Genomic DNA, 18,452 nt, shown 5'->3' with positions numbered 1-18,452 from the left:
GAACACACATCCCTTAACAGTGGACAGCCATTTTCTGGGGAGCAATTGGGGGTTTGGTGCCTTGCTTAAGGGTCTCACCTCAGTCATAGTATTGAAGGTGGAAGAGAGCTGTTCGTTCACTCCCCCCACCTACAACTCCTGCCACCACTGAAAATCGAACCTGCGATCTTCAGGTTATATGCATAAACTATGAAATAGAATATGTTTTTTTTTTCAACTTACAAATTTTTTTTTTTTTTTTCCTTTTGTTTTTTTGTTCACCCGATGCTATGCTAATATCTAGTGGGGCTATAGTCCCAGCAAGCCATGCCCTAGCACTGCCACTGTGTACCTCAGATCAGTAGATTTGTGTCCTCCCTCTAGTTTTCCTGGCTGTTCCATTGATTTGTAACTCTTAATGGACACACAGCTGGACTCCTGTTGGTTTGATCTGTCACTGTGGACTTGAATGTAATAAAATATACAATAGAGCAGAGACAATAGAGACAAGAATACTGCTGCACTCATAAATTCTGTCATGACAACTCTTGGAGGGATTTGCGGCAGAGCAAGTACAGAGACTAGCTACTGCCAATACATACACAACATGCTGCTGTAAGAAATACTGCTGCACTTATAACATATGTGACCCGTGCTGGCAAAATGAGCTAATTTTGAGCTACAGATGAAAAAAGTAAATTACTGTGACTAAAGAGCTTTAAAAAGCTCTTAATGCATTGTTATTCCATCTGGAGAATCAGTGAGCATTTGAACCTTCTGTAATTGTTGTGTATGAGTCACTCAGTTGATCTCAATGTGAAAAGATGGATCTCAAAATCATACAGTCATTGTTGGAAAGGGTCTACACAAAAATCCTGAAAAACCAAAGAATTTGTGGGATTTTAATGATTTTTCTGAAGAAGAGCAGGCAGTTTAACTGTTCAGGACAAACAAGGGACTCGTGAACAACTATCACTAACAGCTGTAGATCATTCAGGTAACAACACAGTTTTAAGAATAATTATTTTGATTATTTTGGGTTATTTTTTATAAATTCAACTATTATTTTCTCTTGTGGAGTATGATCCCCCTTCTTTTGGTCAAATAATTAACATTTTGCAGATTCTGAAAGGGGGATGATATATATAAATATAAATATATATATACAGTGTATTATATATATGATAGATAGATAGATAGATAGATAGATAGATAGATAGATAGATAGATCTATGTTGAACCTAAGATCAGTTTGTTGTGTGTTCTCCCTCCAGTTTTCCTGGCTGCTCCATACTCTTCATGGACACACAGCTGGACACTGGTGAGTCTGATCTCTCACTATGGAATTGAGTTTAATGAAACAATAGAGATAAGAGAGACAAGATTAAAAAAAAAAAAAAAAGTATATTGAGTTGATCTATCTACAGTGTACCACTGATCAGTCGATGTGTGTCCTCCCTCAAGTTTTACAGGCTGTTCCATAGACTGTACATTTTTCACTCTTCATCAACACATCTATCTATCTATCTGTCTGTCTGTCCGTCCGTCCATCCGTCCATCTATCTATCTGTCTGTGCTCTTTAGGACAGAGCAAGGAGACCCCACGTGATAACCTCAGGGTCTAACTATATCTGAACACTAGAATATGACAGAGATAATAATTCAGAACACCTTACCAGTCTTAGCAAAAACCCAGAACAGCCTGTAAATTAGAAATGCAATGTATTTTCTGTAGAATGAAGATCATATAAAGATTTAAATGTACCTGTGTCCTGGAGAAATATCTGCATCTCTGGATGTTTGTTTATCCTCCATGATTCAGTCAGTCTTCATGGAGCTGCACATGTGTAGTTCTGATGAGACAGAAACAAGACAAATGACACACAAAAGATTCAAATTTATCAATCTGCCCTTTTCTGTTTACTTATATTCACTCGAGCTCAGTGTTGTTATACAACACTGTATTTTTGTTGCAGTCAGATTACTTACCAACTTACAGTAAAATGGAAATTAAATACATACGTATTGTAATCAAAACATGATGCACAGTTTATGCATTTGAGTTAGAAAAAGTAACCAAACTGCCATATTACAAAAAAGTATTTTCAGCATAATGTAATGTTTGCTAGGTGCTAAACTATTGCAGTTCCAGCAGTTCAAGTGGTTTCTGAGGTAATCCTTTTAACTCATTAGAAATTAACTACAGGGTGAATTAAGAAAACCAATATTTCAGCTTTGGCTACAAAAAGATCTCTCTCTATAGGTTTCTCCTTTCTAAAGCAGAAGGTCTCTGTCATTGCATCCATCACTTTCTCTATAAGTGAATGATTAAAGGTGTCAATAGAATTTTCCTTGATTTATATTGAAAAACAGGTCTTATAAACTAAAAAAAGCGGTGATTTCTAACTGTAGAAGTGAAGCTGGAAGCTTAAAATTTTCATAAAACTATTAATGCATTTTTCCTTTTTTTGTTTTTACTTTAAAGGATTAATTTATATCCTTTCTTCATTTGATGATTCTGGTAATGTCTGTCCATGACTTCCTTATTTTTTTTAAACAATATAATATTGTACAATAAATTTAAAAAATAAAAAATCCACAAAATCATTCATAAAACCCCACCCATTGGGCTGTCTTAATTGACAATACACAACAAAACCAAAAAAATCAACTCTAAAACACAATCCCAACGAGACCAAAAATGACAACAAATACAACAAAAAAATACTGCATAAGATATACCCTCTTAATTCAACAGTGTCCAAATATGTTGATGAATATGTAATATCTTGTTTGTTTTGTGGTCACAAAGATGGAACATTAGTAATTTCTATCATATTCTGGTGAATTGGTTCAGAAGTTTTGGTTACATCTCCCATCTTTCCTTTAATTTGAAATTTAATTAAATGTTTTTTTTTTTGTCTTTTTTTTTTTTGACAATAAGGAATAATTATATATTTCCTATTTTCAATATTTTTGAATGAGGCAGACTCACTGCTCAAGTCTATTTGTTTAACAAGCAATAAAGAAATGTGACTAGATTGCTGAAACAATATGAAAAATTATTCTGTAAAGACTTGATTAGGTTCAGCCAGCATTCTTTCATTTATTGTTTTAATATGTTTATTTTTAATGATCTATCTCTTGTTAGCATTATTTCGCCATAGAAAATGTATGATACAGAAAATGAATGGTGGGTACTTATCTTTGTCTTTTACTTTTATCTATCCTCTTCATATGTATTTATGTTTATGGTTATCCTTTTTCTTTTGGTTATCTGATCCTAGAATCTTCGAATTTTTTGTTGAAGCTTCTTAATGTTCTCCTAAAGGTTTTTGTATATTTTCATCTGTTCTTTGAAATAAATAAATAAATAATACAGGCAAGCTACCTAATGAAATTGCGATCATATTCATGACCACTGGAAAAACTCGATCCTGAAGAGACAGCAGTTGTAAATTTCTGTTTAAAAGTTTTTACAGGACGAAAAAGAATGAATGAATGAATGAATGAATGAATTTGCCATTTGTTTACAAATTAATTGTTTTATTTTTTCAAACTATTCTTCAAATAAAATGTTTCCTTTTCGTTTTCATTTTTATTTAAAATGCTTAATTAAGACGCCTTTAAATGGAATGGCTGCGTTTTTCTTTATAGAGCGAATTCCATGGAATCGAAACATAAACAAGGGCGTTAAAACGAAAAATTGTTACAGCCCTCCCCGCTCTCCCATATCGCTTTGGGTAAACCAAATATTTAAACTACACGTCGTATTTTGGTTAGCCTACATGACTTTTTATTTTATATGTTGTTTCCAGAATGACGTTTAAAAGTAGCCTTAACGTTAATATGTAGCCTACCATACTGAAAATGTAATACAAAGTGTATTTTTAAGCACGTAGGAATTTTTTTGTTTTTTCATTTTTTTTTTTTTTTTTTTTTTTTCTGTCCACCATAGAAAATGGTGTTATATTGTTCTTTTTGTTATTTCACTACAACGAAAAAAACAACAAGAAAAAGAGTCGAATGTAAGCATGTTTAAAGTTTAACGCAGGTTAAACCAGATGTCCGCATCTTAGCTGACCTCACCTGAAGACTTACCTTGAACGAAATGTGACGTTACAGCTTCTCAACAGGTTTATATGCCATCAAGTAGAAATTCCCGCATAAGCGATTATTAAATATCAATATCAGGCTACAATTAAGCAAAAACATCCGGCTTTAAACGTATATTTTCGATTTTTCGGATCTAGCTCTGTCCAGGGGTGCAAAATGACGCACCTAAAACTGAGCCTTTACTTTCGCTTTCAGGGAGCAAAACATGTTTGTCCATCCTAACTGGAATAACCTGATCTTATAAAAGGGTGTTTCAATGGCACAGTCTTAAACCAACACATTTCAAAATTATTCCATGTTAGCAAAACAAACAAACAAAAAACAAAACAAACCAACAACAACAACTTAACTTGGGTGGCGATGTCTTATAAAAAAGTGTCAAAGCTCACGAATAGCCCCACTTAGTTGTGCGCGATCATCAGAAAGAATAACATCTTGTAACTTCTTAATTTTAGCCTAATATAGGCTTACCTAAAACTGTCGAGCCTAATCATGTGAAGTAACACACGAAGTTGGGCCTGGTTCTGGCCCAGGCGTGAGTACTAAAAATTTGTACTTAAGTACAAGTCCTGTTACATTGCTAGGCAGTGGTGGAAAGAGTACTAAAAATTTGTACTTAAGTACAAGTCCTGTTACATTGCTAAAATAATACTCAATTACAAGTAAAAGTACTGGTGTCAAAAAAGTACTTAAGTAAAAGTACAAAGTACTCCTCTCAAAAATTACTCAGAGTACTAATTACTAGTTACTTTTTAGACAGTGATATTTAATTACCAAAAAATATTCATATCAAAGACCTATGTGGATAATAGCAACTTTGAACAAAACCAACTTTTATCTTATTGTCAAAGTATGTGAATTAGTGGTCATGATACAGGAATTTCTAACTTCAGTACCTTGGTTGAATAGGAGTGGTAAAAGGGGTCCTATCATGCTCTTTTATAAAGTCTTGATTTCATTTTGGCAGATGTACTAGAACATGCTCTCATGCTTGGTGGTTAGAAAAGTGCATTATTTTTCACATAATTTACATCATTACAATACCTTCCTCCCCAGCCTGGCACAAACGGCTCGATTAGTTCTGGGTTTGGTGAAGGCCCACCTTCCAAAAAACGAAACGTGTTGTAATTGGTTAGCTGTCCCAGTGCGTAGTAATTGGCGAACAGCTCAGACGGTGTTGTCAGTACTGCCCCGCCCCTTGCCAAAGCAGCAAGTTCTGTCTGCTCCAGTATAGTTATGATGGCATCAATATTGTCATATCAATTTGAGCCGGATTCAGACCCTGAGAATATTAACAAGAGGATCACACAGAACCTTTGCACGCACGGATATTGCAGGACATATAGAGTGGTAACATTATTGTTATTTTTTTTGGCTAAATCACGTTTTAGATAGGATGTCAAAAACTGCTTAAAAACAACTGCATTGACTATGTACAGATAAACCAGCACTGGTAATGTCTCATGACTCCCCTAAAACTTGACACTACAGCAGGCACTTCTTTGTCGTCGTCTTGTCTGATCCACTCAGCCAAGCGTTCGAACCATGACCTCACCCCTCCCCACCAACCAACCATTTCCGTAGGCGGGATTTATTTTAATGATTATTCTAATGGGCTGCTTTGTGACATCACAAACCCCGGAAAAACAACATTGTAGTTCAAACTAGCCGTTTTTTGTAGTTCTTGAAAAGGGATTTTTTTTAACATCTCCCTTTGGAGTCAACTTTGAGATTTATAACTTTGTAGATCTTTTTTTATGCCCAAACATACACACTACACACTGACTAAAATAAAAAATACAAATAAAAAAGCATAATAGGACCCCTTTAAGAATATCTGCTGCTGTTACGACTGCCAATCTTGCTTCACCGCTTCTGGGTCCTAACGCTCTGCCAGACGTCCCCTCAGAAAACAACAAACTGTGTGCATATACACACTCATGATGTCATGTAATACTGAAAAATTATAACCCTAACCTTTTTTCTCCATACTGAAATCTCAGATGGCCTGACAGTGATTCAGCTAAAATATTAGTGTCTAAGACACTGTGAGTACGGAGACTGAAGTGTGCACAGCGAAGTTTTAAACGCTTAGCTTAAATATGTAATATTAATTAAAAAGTGCTCATAAATGCTGCTGAGATAGTATTCTCAAGTGAAATGAGTAGAGGCTTGGAACCAGAAACAGCAGTCCTAACATCATGACTTAACAAGAGATTCTCCCAAAGCCATCAAACTGACTTCATCAGAGCAAGAACGCCATTCCAGAGCCGCAAGCGATGGCAGACTATTTTTTCTCAGTGTATTGGCTTGCATGGTTCAATTGTTCGCCACAAGACTAGTACTGTGCACTAAAAAAAAGCAAGTAGGGTTATTTTTGATTTCATAATGTACAATCATTTTCAATACCATTGGTAAAACTATCCCATACTGTATATTGCCATATAGACATTTTAATATTTTTTTGTCCATCCATTTTTTTCAAGGCACTCATTATTTCAAGATTTTAAATTGGTTTAATCCAAGTCCAAGTATTTTTGGATCAATTACCATTACAAAAATTCAATCTTAAACATTTGCTCATTCTGTGTGTTTGTGTCTTTAAAATAGGGTAACTTACAGCACAAGGAAGCTTGATTGCAAACTGAATTGAAAAAAAAAAAAAAAAAAAAAAAGACAAGTAGGCCTACACAGTCAGTAATAAAAATTATTAAACAAATGACCTCAATTCAGTTGAGGTATTCAAAATATGACAACACTGAATTTTGATAAGCAGTGATTTAAGAGCCATATACAGTAGGCCTATGTTAGGCCTATTTTTGTAGATAAATGGAACATCAGATGGCTTTGACCTGTAATGACTGTACAATGAAGTGATGCAGTTAGGCAGACTAGTATATTAATATGTAGCCTACAAATCAGACAAATATCCTATTCAAACACATTTCTAGCACAAATGTACGTGGTAAAGAAATTAAAGTTTCATCTTTGTTTAAAGACTTTCTGGTGCATTCCACTTACAACCAATAACATTTCTACAAGGATATTCATCAGTCAGGTGTGGATCTATTCTGAATGTTTGATAACTTTTGACAAAGTTTAATCCAGGAGCAAAGAGAAATAATTTCTACTTTAAAAGCACAGAGAGATCGCGACTGCACACAGTCTGCGCACAAGCAGTTCATTTGTATAAGTTAGTCCTATTTTGAGATATCGCATCCAGTTTTCTGCGATTACATGACAGCGTTCTCATGTTACAAAAAGCGCTCGCCACATTTGCGCGGGAATTATTAAAATTATGCGGAATACCTGCAATCCCGCGCAGATATTCAGACTGTAATTGACAGGAGACGGATGACCGTCAAACTCACTCGGAGAGGAGAGAGAGACGCAGATTGTATCTGTGTATATTCAGATACTGTTGAAAATGAGTAATGGAACCGTGTCAGATATTTCAGTATTGGTATCAAAATATAGATATTTATGATGATACTACCATGTAGTTTATTTCTCTCCAAGCTCTGAGTCCATAAATGACGCTGAGCTCCGTCACTGTCTGATCAGCTCTTCACCTGACACCTGCTGCAGCGGCGCTATTCCAGGTTCAGATATCAGCGCTTTTATTGGTCCCTTTACGATCGGATATCTTTATTGGCTGCTGAAAGTGCCTTCAAAAGTTTGAATATCAATTCAAATGTGGGCGTACTCAGTAACGAACTGTGATTTAAAAGTAATGAAGTAGATTATTTTGCTTAATTTGTACTTTAAGTACAAGTAAAAGTACAGCTTTAAAAATATACTCAACAAAAGTACAAGTACCCGAATAAACTACTTAATTACAGTAACGTGAGTGTGGCTGTAATGTAAGCTAAATTATAGTAGGCTGGCCACCCCCAGGAGATAATGCTTAAATGGAAGCAAGCTGATTATAGTCAGCCTTCTCTAGTTATTTATTTTATTAATAATCGCCTACTTATTTTAGTTAAGTGCTTAACTTATAAATATGCATTTATTCAACTGTTTTATTAAGTGCATTTGTATTTTTGTTGTTTTTGTATATAGTTTTGCAATAAAAGCGTATTAACCAGGTTCCAGAAATAATCACTGAGGGTGCTTCTAAAATTAGTGAGGGTGCTCTAGTCTTAATGCCCATTTTCACATATTTTGTCCCGTCTATTGCTTTGGTCATCATTGTGTCAATCACTGCTACTTCAAGAGTGAATCCCACATAAATATCCAGATGTCATTCCCGAAACTTTGCAACGTGTGTGTGGCTGAAAAACAAAGTTCTATATTTAAATGGATCATAGACTAGAAAGCTTGCAAAGAGTGCACATTAAAACTAAAAAAGCTGTCACTCATTGTTTAGTGAGTATATACACAATGTATTTTAACATACATCCTGCCGCAAACCATAACCCCCCAACCCAAAGCCGGCCACCCTCTTTTCAGCCAGTGCCCCAGACTGGCCACCCCATTTAAAATGCTCTAGACACGCCCCTGTTTCTTATCGCTAAGTAGTTCTTAACCTATTCCTTAACCTCTCACTTAACGTTATGGCACGATTCCCGACACGTTCGTATGCTAAGTATATCTTCTGTAAGTCACACTTTCGTAAGGTTGGTCTGGACCATTTGTAAGCTCTCTCTTAGCGTTGTTTGAGCTCGAGACGCTAGTCGCCGCCACTGTGCAGCAGTCTTTAGAAATCAGCGCAGCGCAGTACAAGTCAAACTATGGTATGTTGACAATGTTGTGGCTCAAAAATGATTTTATGTTATGGACATTTTAAGACTAATAATAAAATATGTTCGCAATGGATACAGGGCTATTTATGAAGTTGACTTTATTTGGTATCAGAACTAATATAGTGGTAATTAGCCGAGGCTATTTCGTAATGTCATTAAAGTGTTTAAATTGGCAATCACTTTTGATAATTAAAATCTGGCAAACAATTTAGCTTTAAATGGCTAAGATCTATAAATGGGTAAGCATGGTGGTTTCCAGTAAGCGACCACTATGGCAGCGATCCAATGTGTCCTTGTATTGAATCAAAGATGGCGCCGGCCGCGTAACCGTTTAGTCCATGTCAATTTTTTTATTCGGGCAAAACTTAACCCTTTTGACATTTTGCCTGACGTGGCTATATTAAAAAAAAAAATTGCCTCCCAAGACAACTCATTATGGTGCTGCTGGACCTTCTCAGATCTGCGCTTGCCAGGCTAACGCGGCGGAATTTTGCTTTAAGCCCTGAAGTCCAGCTGCTTGCAGCGCTAAGATTTTTTGCCACAGGGAGCTTCATCGAGGTTGTGGGAGAGGGCTATGCCCTAAGCAAGACCTCGGTGTGGAGGTGCATCCACACTGTCACCAACGCCCTTCTGCGCCATGCAGGGGAATTCTGATTGTAAAGTACCTTACCATTAATATAAAAGTGTATTACATAATTTTTAGAAGTCGTTAAACCAATGTCAAGAAGCGGCACAAGTGGCACAACGGGATAAGGAGGGTGGATGATTAGCGAGGGATACCCGGTTCGTCTACCCGTCACAACATATCGTGTGAAGATATTACTGACGATTTGATTTTTTAATTAATAGTCTATATTTTACGGATAACTTAAACTATGTTAAAATAAATGTTACTGGAATAATTTGAGGAATGTTTCGTTTGCATAGAACGTGTTTTCTTTCTTTACGCTGTAATGCACCTTCACGTGAAGTGGAAAATCGATTCCTGAGCAATCGATGCCAACTTATTCAGCACTTTCACTTGGGACAGCGCCTTTGTAACGTTGGACGTAAGAGATAGCGTGATAAGAATCCTCCTAAGGGACACTTCGGGGAACACACTTAGGATCATAAACAACTATAACAGATATATCTTTCGAGTCTTCTTAGTGTGCTAAGAGTGAGCGTTATCGGGGAACCGGGCCCTGGTTATTTTTCTATATTTGTCAGTAAACTGCTTGATTTAACTTGTGTAGTTGTTTATTGAAGGATATCACTTTTATTTAAAGCGATAATAGACCACAATACAGTTTATCTGTTAAGTTTATTCACTATATTTACTGCGGTTGGTACTGAAAACCTCTCCGGTCATTATATTGCTGCTCATTGGAAACCTGGAAATACAATGGAATTTTTTTTTACAGTTCTGTTCTGGTTATGTCCAAACAGTTGATATTTTCATTTCGGTCAATTTTTTTTTATGATACTCAAAATCCTGATCAAATAAGTTTTCAAATATGTTAAACATATCTTTACTTTCCATAAAAAGATATGATCTGACATTGTTATTTTTCATTTGGTTTAACAACAAAAAAAAAGCATTGTACCAATATTGCCTAAACGTTTTTTTTACACACCTGTTTTAGCGTGAAAGAATTCGATATTTTGCGTTGCATTTTTTTTCCCCCCTTTTTTTCTATTTAAATCCTAACCCAACTCACCCTCCTTGTAAAAGTTACTCCGGTTGTGAATAATTCTAAGGAGTCGACTCACGAGAACGATTTCTTAGCGAATTGGACACCTAGCTAGCTAGCTTTGTAGTAGGCTGGTTTTTAGCAGGGGTGGGGGAAAAATCGATACAGTATAGTATCGCGATATTTTCTGCAGCAATACTGTATCGATACACGGGCGCCAAGTATCGATCTTTTAGTATACTATTCGGTAGGATAATAAAATCAGTTTCTTGAGAATCTACTAGATGGTGGTGTTGAGTTTTTTTATTTATTTATTTTTTTCTGGTGAGGTCAGCTACTGTAGGTCACCTTAAGCATGCAGTAAGTTAGTAAAATGAAGATGACATATCTGATTCTGTTACATTGAAGTGAAAAAAAATATATATTGATATTTAATATTAAGGTAACACTTTACAGTAAGGTTCCATTAATGTTAATGTATTAACTAACATGGACAAACACTGAACAATACATTTATTACAGTATTTATTAATCTTTCTTAATGTTAGTTAATGAGAATACAGTTGTTTATTGTTAGTTCATGTTAATTCAGAGATGCATTAACTGTTAACTAGCACAACTGTTGATTTTAATAATGATTTAGTAAATGTTGAAGCTAACATGAACTAAGATGAATAAATTCTTAGTTTTTTACTTAAGTAGTTAACTTATGTTAACTAATGAACCTTATTGTAAAGGGTTACCAATATTAATATAAATTCTGTCCAGTTGTATTGTGTTACTTTCAGTATAAGTGTGTTGTTTTTTTATGGGCTTGTTTTTTTTTTAAAATTCAGTATCATTAAAATTGAGTTAAATGTAATAAAAGTAATAATCATTACAAAGCATTTTCAGTTTTCAGCCAAGTGCATTCAGAATTTTCAGTTTCATCCCAGAATTTTCATTTCGGTGCATCCCTAGATGTAAGACTACATGTTTTATTTAATTTAAATTACATTTAACAGTAATTTACTAATTAGTAATTTACCCCAACTGCTGAAAGGTCTGACAACTTTTTTGTACAAGTTCAAGTTGCACTGTAATATCGCAATATATTTAAAAATCGCAAATATATATTAAAAACATCTGACCACGCCCCAAGTCATGCCCACAAGCCCCGCCCTCAGCGCTCATTATTAAAAATATATATATATTAGCACATTAAAAAGATATATCTTATATTGTAAAAATAAATACTGTCCTGTAAAAAATAAAAAGCAGCATTTAATAATCATGATAATATAATATATTATAATAACGTACTATAATATACAGGTGCTTCTCAATAAATTAGAATCTCGTGGAAAAGTTCATTTATTTCAGTAAATTCAACTCAAATGGGGAAACTTGTTTATTAAATAAATTCAGTGCACACAGACTGAAGTAGTTTAAGTCTTTGGTTCTTTTAATTGTGATGATTTTGGCTCACATTTGACAAAAAACCCACCAATTCACCAATTCATTAACCCACCATCTCAAACAGTTTAGAATACTTCATAAGACCAAAAAAAAAAAAAAAAAAACATTTTAGTGAATTGCTGGCCTTCTGGAAAGTATGTTCACTTACTGTACATGTACTCAACTTGGTAGGGGCTCCTTTTGCTTTAATTACTGCCTCAATTCGGCGTGGCATGGAGGTGATCAGTTTGTGGCACTGCTGAGGTGGTATGGAAGCCCAGGTTTCTTTTACAGTGGCCTTCAGCTCATCTGCATTTTTTGGTCTCTTGTTTCTCATTTTCCTCTTGACAATCCCCCATAGATTCTCTCTGGGCTTCAGGTCTGGTGAGTTTGCTGGCCCAGTCAAGCACACCAACACCATGGTCATTTAACCAACTTTGGTGCTTTTGGCAGTGTGGGCAGGTGTCAAACCCTGCTGGAAAATGAAATCAGCATCTTCAAAAAGCTGGTCAGCAGAAGGAAGCATTAATGCTCCAATTTCTTGGTAAACGGGTGCAGTGACTTGGTCTTCAGGAAAAAACACAATGGACCAACACAAGCAGATGACATTGCACCCCAAATCATCACAGACTGTGGAAACTTAACACTGGACTTCAAGCAACTTGGGCTATGAGCTTCTCCACCCTTCCTCCAGACTCTAGGACCTTGGTTTCCAAATGAAATACAAAACTTGCTCTCATCTGAAAAGAGGACTTTGGACCACTGGGCAACAGTCCAGTTCTTCTTCTCCTTAGCCCAGGTAAGACGCCTCTGACGTTGTCTGTGGTTCAGGAGTGGCTTAACAAGAGGAATACAAACAACTGTAGCCAAAGTCCTTGACACGTCTGTGTGTGGTGGCTCTTGATGCCTTGACCCCAGCCTCAGTCCATTCCTTGTGAAGTTCACTCAAATTCAATCTTGAATCGATTTAGCTTGACAATCCTCATAAGGCTGCGGTTCTCAGTTGGTTGTACATCTTTTTCTTCCACACTTTTTCCTTCCACTCAACTTTCTGTTAACTGCTTGGATACAGCACTCTGAGAAAAGCCAGCTTCTTTGGCAATGAATGTTTGTGTCTTACACTCCTTGTGAAGGGTGTCAATGATTGTCTTCTGGACAGCTGTCAGATCAGCAGTCTTCCCATGATTGTGTAGCCTAGTGAACCAAACTGAGAGACCATTTTGAAGGCTCAGGAAACCTTTGCAGGTTTTTGAGTTGATTAGCATGTCACCATATTCTAATTGTTGAGATAGTGAATTGGTGGGTTTTTGTTAAATGTGAGCCAAAATCATCACAATTAAAAGAACCAAAGGCTTAAACTACTTCAGTCTGTGTGCATTGAATTTATGAATACACGAGTTTCACAATTTGAGTTGAATTACTGAAAAAAAATTTAACTTTTCCAAGACATTCTAATTTATTGAGAAGCACCTGTATGATATTAAAGTATATAGAATTGTTATTATTATTAAAGTACCTGCCAAAAATTTGGGAAACATTACAATTATTAATGATCTTCTGCTCATCAAGGCTAGTATTATTTAATGAGTACTGTTGATGCATACAGTAGCTCACTTAAGTCAAGTCACCTTTATTTATATAGTGTGTTTTTAAAAGCTCAATAGCTTTTGAGGAGAATGACTTACAGTCATAAAAATAACTGTAAAATGTTCATTTAGGTGTCAACTACAATGCACAACTAATACATTTTTTATATTTATTAAAATAAATTGTAAATCATTTGTTAAAGGTAAAAACGAAGCCTGTGCATCACTTTCAGGCACATTCATAATCCTGTGAAACGTTTTTGGCTGTTGACGTTAATAACGTGTTTTAATGTCAGAAATAATTTCTCCACCACCAACACATCTAATATGCTCTCTGACTTTCCATGTTCCCTTACAAAAAATTAGCCATGGTTTTAACAAGAATAACACCAAAATTATGGTTCTTGTAGCCATGGTAACTGCAAATTAACATGGTTTTGTTTCTCCATTTAATAATTTAAAAACAAGGTATTAAGATCTTTTTTTTTTTGATTATAAAAACAGACCTAAGCTATCAATAGCCTTTAAAAATGACTTTATACAATTATACAAAAAACAATGAGGCAATAATGATTGGTTAATAACACTGTTAAAAATATAGGCTAATACAAAGTAAACAATTTATGTACATAACATGTTATTACAAATACCTGCAAAGGGAGCCAAAGGTCTGGTAATTGCTGTTGCTACACTTACAGGACAATCAAATCCTTATTTAAGCTATTAGCCACACATTTAACTCAAATATTCACTTAATCTTTCATTTTTGGCCAGCTTTTTGCTATAGATGACAGCCTCTGTAATTTCTTCGACAAAAACATGTGGACATCACAACCCTTAAAAAAATAAACCATGGTTTTATCATAATAAAACTGCTTAATTTTCTATAAAATCAATTAGACAACTGTATTAATAAAGTCATATCCAGGTAGGTAACTGTCGAGAGCTACAACTGTAATATGTAAACAATAATAAAAAAAAAACTTTTTTTTATTTATTTATTTATACACATATATATTTTTTTTTTTTTTTTTTTTTCATAATATTTGAGGAAGGGGGGCACAACAATACAATACTGCTTAGGGCACCCATTTTGGCCAGCAGTGGCCCTGCTCAAGAATTAAATATCTGTATTTAGGCATGTTTTCTGCATCTTTCATGTGTTTCAGACATTCAGGTTGATGAAGGTGTATACAGTCCATTAGAGGTCAAAGTGGAAACAAAGGAAGGGCCACTTCTCTGCCGGACATATAAGATGAACAATTTCAGACCCTGTTTACCTTCAGCACAGTATAAAAAGGTACATTTTACTGTCCATTGACAGCCTGACTGGCCAAACTAAAGCATAAAATTGAATTACAGATCACAAAGTGGACAGTTCACCCCTCTGATCACCTCTGGAATATTAACATGTTTTTTAACTGTAACTTTCAGATGTTCATGATAAGTGTCAATAAAAGAGTCTCTTCTCGGTCTGAATTTTTATCTCATCTCATCCTGCATCTAGGTTGTGTGTTTAGGGGCTCAACAGAACGGCTTGCCTCAAAACTACATAAAGAAGCTTCTGGCACTGGAGACAAACAACTACAGCGGCACTTCCATACTGGATCAGATTACAGACATCCAGAATTGGATCTTGGAAAGTTACACAAACACATGTGTGATGATCACTATGAGTTTGTGTCTGTTGATTCTCTTGAATGTGATGTCTGTCTGTAGTGGCTCTTTATTCACCATCAGCTGATCCAGAGAAGATCAGACTAACATCTAAAACCTGAAAGTAAAACACAGACAGTCAAATGCATGTGACATTACTTCATTATCCACTTTTAGAACAATTAAAAATAAACAAACTTTGCTTTTTTATTATGATAATATAATCCTGTGATAAATAGTGTCAAGGCAAAAAGCCTATGATGTCGAATCCAAAACACCATGGATGATGACTTTGTTCCTTTGACCCTTAAAAAAATTGTGATACATATTTTAATGGACAGATGTGGGAAAATAATAATGTTTTTTGGCTTAAAAAAAAGAGAGAAAAACGTTAAGATGGCATTTCTTTGTGAATTAAACAATTAATGTCAAAGAGGGTCTCTGTTTACACAAATAATGATACAGTGGAAGGCCAGACAATATTGAAAATATCACAACATTCAAAATATCATCAATACCTCCTACTCAAACAAATTAATCAATTAAAAAGAATGATAATCTTTTTATAGTAAGAGGAACCATTCAACTATAAAAGAAAAATGTAATTTCAACTAAAATATATGGACATTTTTAGTCATTACTACTCACAGAAGCATCTGAAGTCCGTAACCGGGGTCATCTTTCATTTCAGAAAGCAGCTTCACATCTGAGTCTCATTAGTTTATTTGCAGTCAGATTCATTCTCTCAGGTGTGAGGGGTTTGAATCTCAGAGCTGAAGCCAGAGCAACACAACCTTCATAGTTGTGACACCACAATCACTCAACCTGTAGTAGAACAATGACAATCTTGTAAAAAATGTATCAATTTTTTTAAGTATATGTTATGGAGCCTCTAAAGTGACATGGTGATGGGAAAAAATATGAGATAGGAAGAGAAAATACTGTATATTTCAAAAGTTTTGCATTCATTCACAAATGCAAAGTTTCTCAGGGCAAACAAAAAAGCTTCCCTTCAACTTGGAAATGAGGAACCATGTTCAACAGCAAAACTCACAAAAACATGCGTTTGTAAAAACAGCTCATCATCACCTTCACAAACAATATGGAGACTCACCTGTCTTGGTATACACCTGTCTCTCCTTTTTTACACTTGGTACTTTCCCTAACATGATAAAATTCTACAAATGGATCCTACATCCTTATGAGAGCTACCCTAAACATTTTGTGAATATTCTTTGAGTAGTGTGTGTGCAGTTCTCAGATGATTTACACAGTGTCTCCAGTTTACACTGAGGATCCTTCACTAGATCAGAAAGCAGATTCACTTCTGACGCTCTTAGTTTATTTCCAGACAGATCCAGATATCTCAGGTGTGAGGGGTTTGATCTCAGAGCTGAAGCCAGAGCAGCACAACCTTTATTATGGTCACACCACAATCCCTCAACCTGAGATCAGTTTATCAAGATCAGTTTATCACAGTTCAGAATCTACAGCTCAGATGAACAGAAACTTTACAATTAGAAAGAATGACTTAATCCATGACATGATTAACAGTTCCAGTGCCATGGGGAAGTCGTGGCCTAATGGTTAGAGAGTCGGACTCCCAATCGAAGGGTTTGTGAGTTCGAGTCTGGGCCGGCAGGAATTGTGGGTGGGGGGAGTGCATGTACAGTTCTCTCTCCACCTTCAATACCATGACTTAGGTGCCCTTGAGCAAGGCATCGAACCCCCCAACTGCTCCCCGGGCGCCGCAGCATAAAAATGGCTGCCCACTGCTCCGGGTGGTGTGTTCACAGTGTGTGTGTGTGTTCACTGCTCTGTGTGTATGTGCAATTCGGATGGGTTAAATGCAGAGCACGAATTCTGAGTATGGGTCACCATACTTGCTGAATGTCACGTCACTTTCACTTTCACTTTTTCAGTCTAAGGTTCAGACCTGCTTCTACATGGTGCTTGAGAACGCAATTTCAAAATCATAAAAAAAATAAAATAGAAAAAATCTTCTTTTTTTTTTTCTATGAGCAACCCAAAATTCTCCATGTGTATGATATTAAGGGTCATTATGACGTTGTTAAAAAAGAACGTTATTTTGTGTATTTGGTGTAATGAAATGTTTATGCGGTTTAAGTTTTCAAAAAACACATTATTTTCCACATACTGTACATTATGGTTTCTCCTCTATGCCCCGCCTTTCTGATACGCATCGATTTTTACAAAGCTCATTGTTCTGAAAAAAGCGAGTTGTATGCTGATTGTCAGCTATCCAGTGCGTTGTGATTGGCTGAATACCTCAAGCGTGTGACGGAAATGTTATGTCCCTTACTATACTGTGATGCAATGTCCCGGAGCAACGAGACAAAAAACAATTAAAACCCATTACTAACAAGGCACTTGTTGCATCCAGTGGGGACATCATTAATGATTATAATGACTTATACTCTCTTTTTAAACGCATTGCATCGCGGTGCGTAAACATAAAACCATGTCAGCATTTGTGATCAGAGAAACAACAAACAACACAGCGCTACAACTACACTGCTCAAAACTCGCATTTGAATCATCCAGTGGCAAATTCTTTAAATATGAAAAACATACTTACAGGCTGTGAGTCAGACAGCAGGCATTGTAGTATACTCTCCCAGGTTCAGGAAACAGTCCTGGGGTAAAATGCGTTGCACACACACACACACAAATATTTGGGTTGAACCTGTCTGGAACAGGTGTTGTAAACGTTGGGGGCGTGTTTAAACAAAGGCATTTTAATCGAGGGCTGTGCACAGTCTAACTTTATAAAAGAATATTTCTTTGGGTTTGAGAATTTAGTCTTCTGCAACTTTACGGGATCTGATCTATTCACAAACAGCTTGTACACACTCCAAAGAGAAAGTGCGGTAACTTCGAATGGGAGATGGAATCAGTTTGTGAAAGGGAAGAGAAAAGCCATAGATGAAGTCGCACAGACCTAGACAGGTGCTGGTCATTCAAAAGCTAAAATGTAGAAAATATTTAGAGGCATATCTTGCTCTCGGCTTCACTCACCATGTCTATACCGGATGTTACAGGTGTCGCGTCGGGGCGCTGCAAAATAGTGTTGCTTTTGTCAACGACAATTATGACTAAATACGTCGTCCACGAACCTTTATCATGTGACGAAAACGAATGACGAGATGCAAACGTAAATGTGGTCATGTGACGATGACTGTAATTAAATGTATAATACAATATCGTTGACGAATAAAAAACGAGACTAAATGTGGTTT

The 18,452-nt window shown here is 35.9% G+C and overlaps 1 long non-coding RNA gene across 2 annotated transcripts; it reads right to left on the bottom strand.

The window, feature by feature from the left end:
• Positions 1–246: 246 nt before the first annotated feature.
• Positions 247–4,205, bottom strand: LOC122140634. 2 transcript variants are annotated; one of them, XR_006157225.1, is made up of 3 exons: positions 4,081–4,205; positions 1,745–1,832; positions 247–436 (listed from the first exon to the last, which is right to left on the bottom strand). It is a non-coding gene; the product is annotated as an uncharacterized LOC122140634 (long non-coding RNA). The 2 variants fall into 2 exon arrangements; XR_006157226.1 differs by lacking the exon at positions 247–436 and adding an exon at positions 1,235–1,317.
• Positions 4,206–18,452: the final 14,247 nt, after the last annotated feature.

The sequence above is a fragment of the Cyprinus carpio genome, chromosome B19 (genome assembly GCF_018340385.1).
Source record: "Cyprinus carpio isolate SPL01 chromosome B19, ASM1834038v1, whole genome shotgun sequence".
Taxonomy (NCBI): Eukaryota; Metazoa; Chordata; class Actinopteri; order Cypriniformes; family Cyprinidae; genus Cyprinus; species Cyprinus carpio.
Note: the sequence above shows the minus strand (reverse complement) of the source record. Positions and strands in the feature narration are given on the sequence as shown.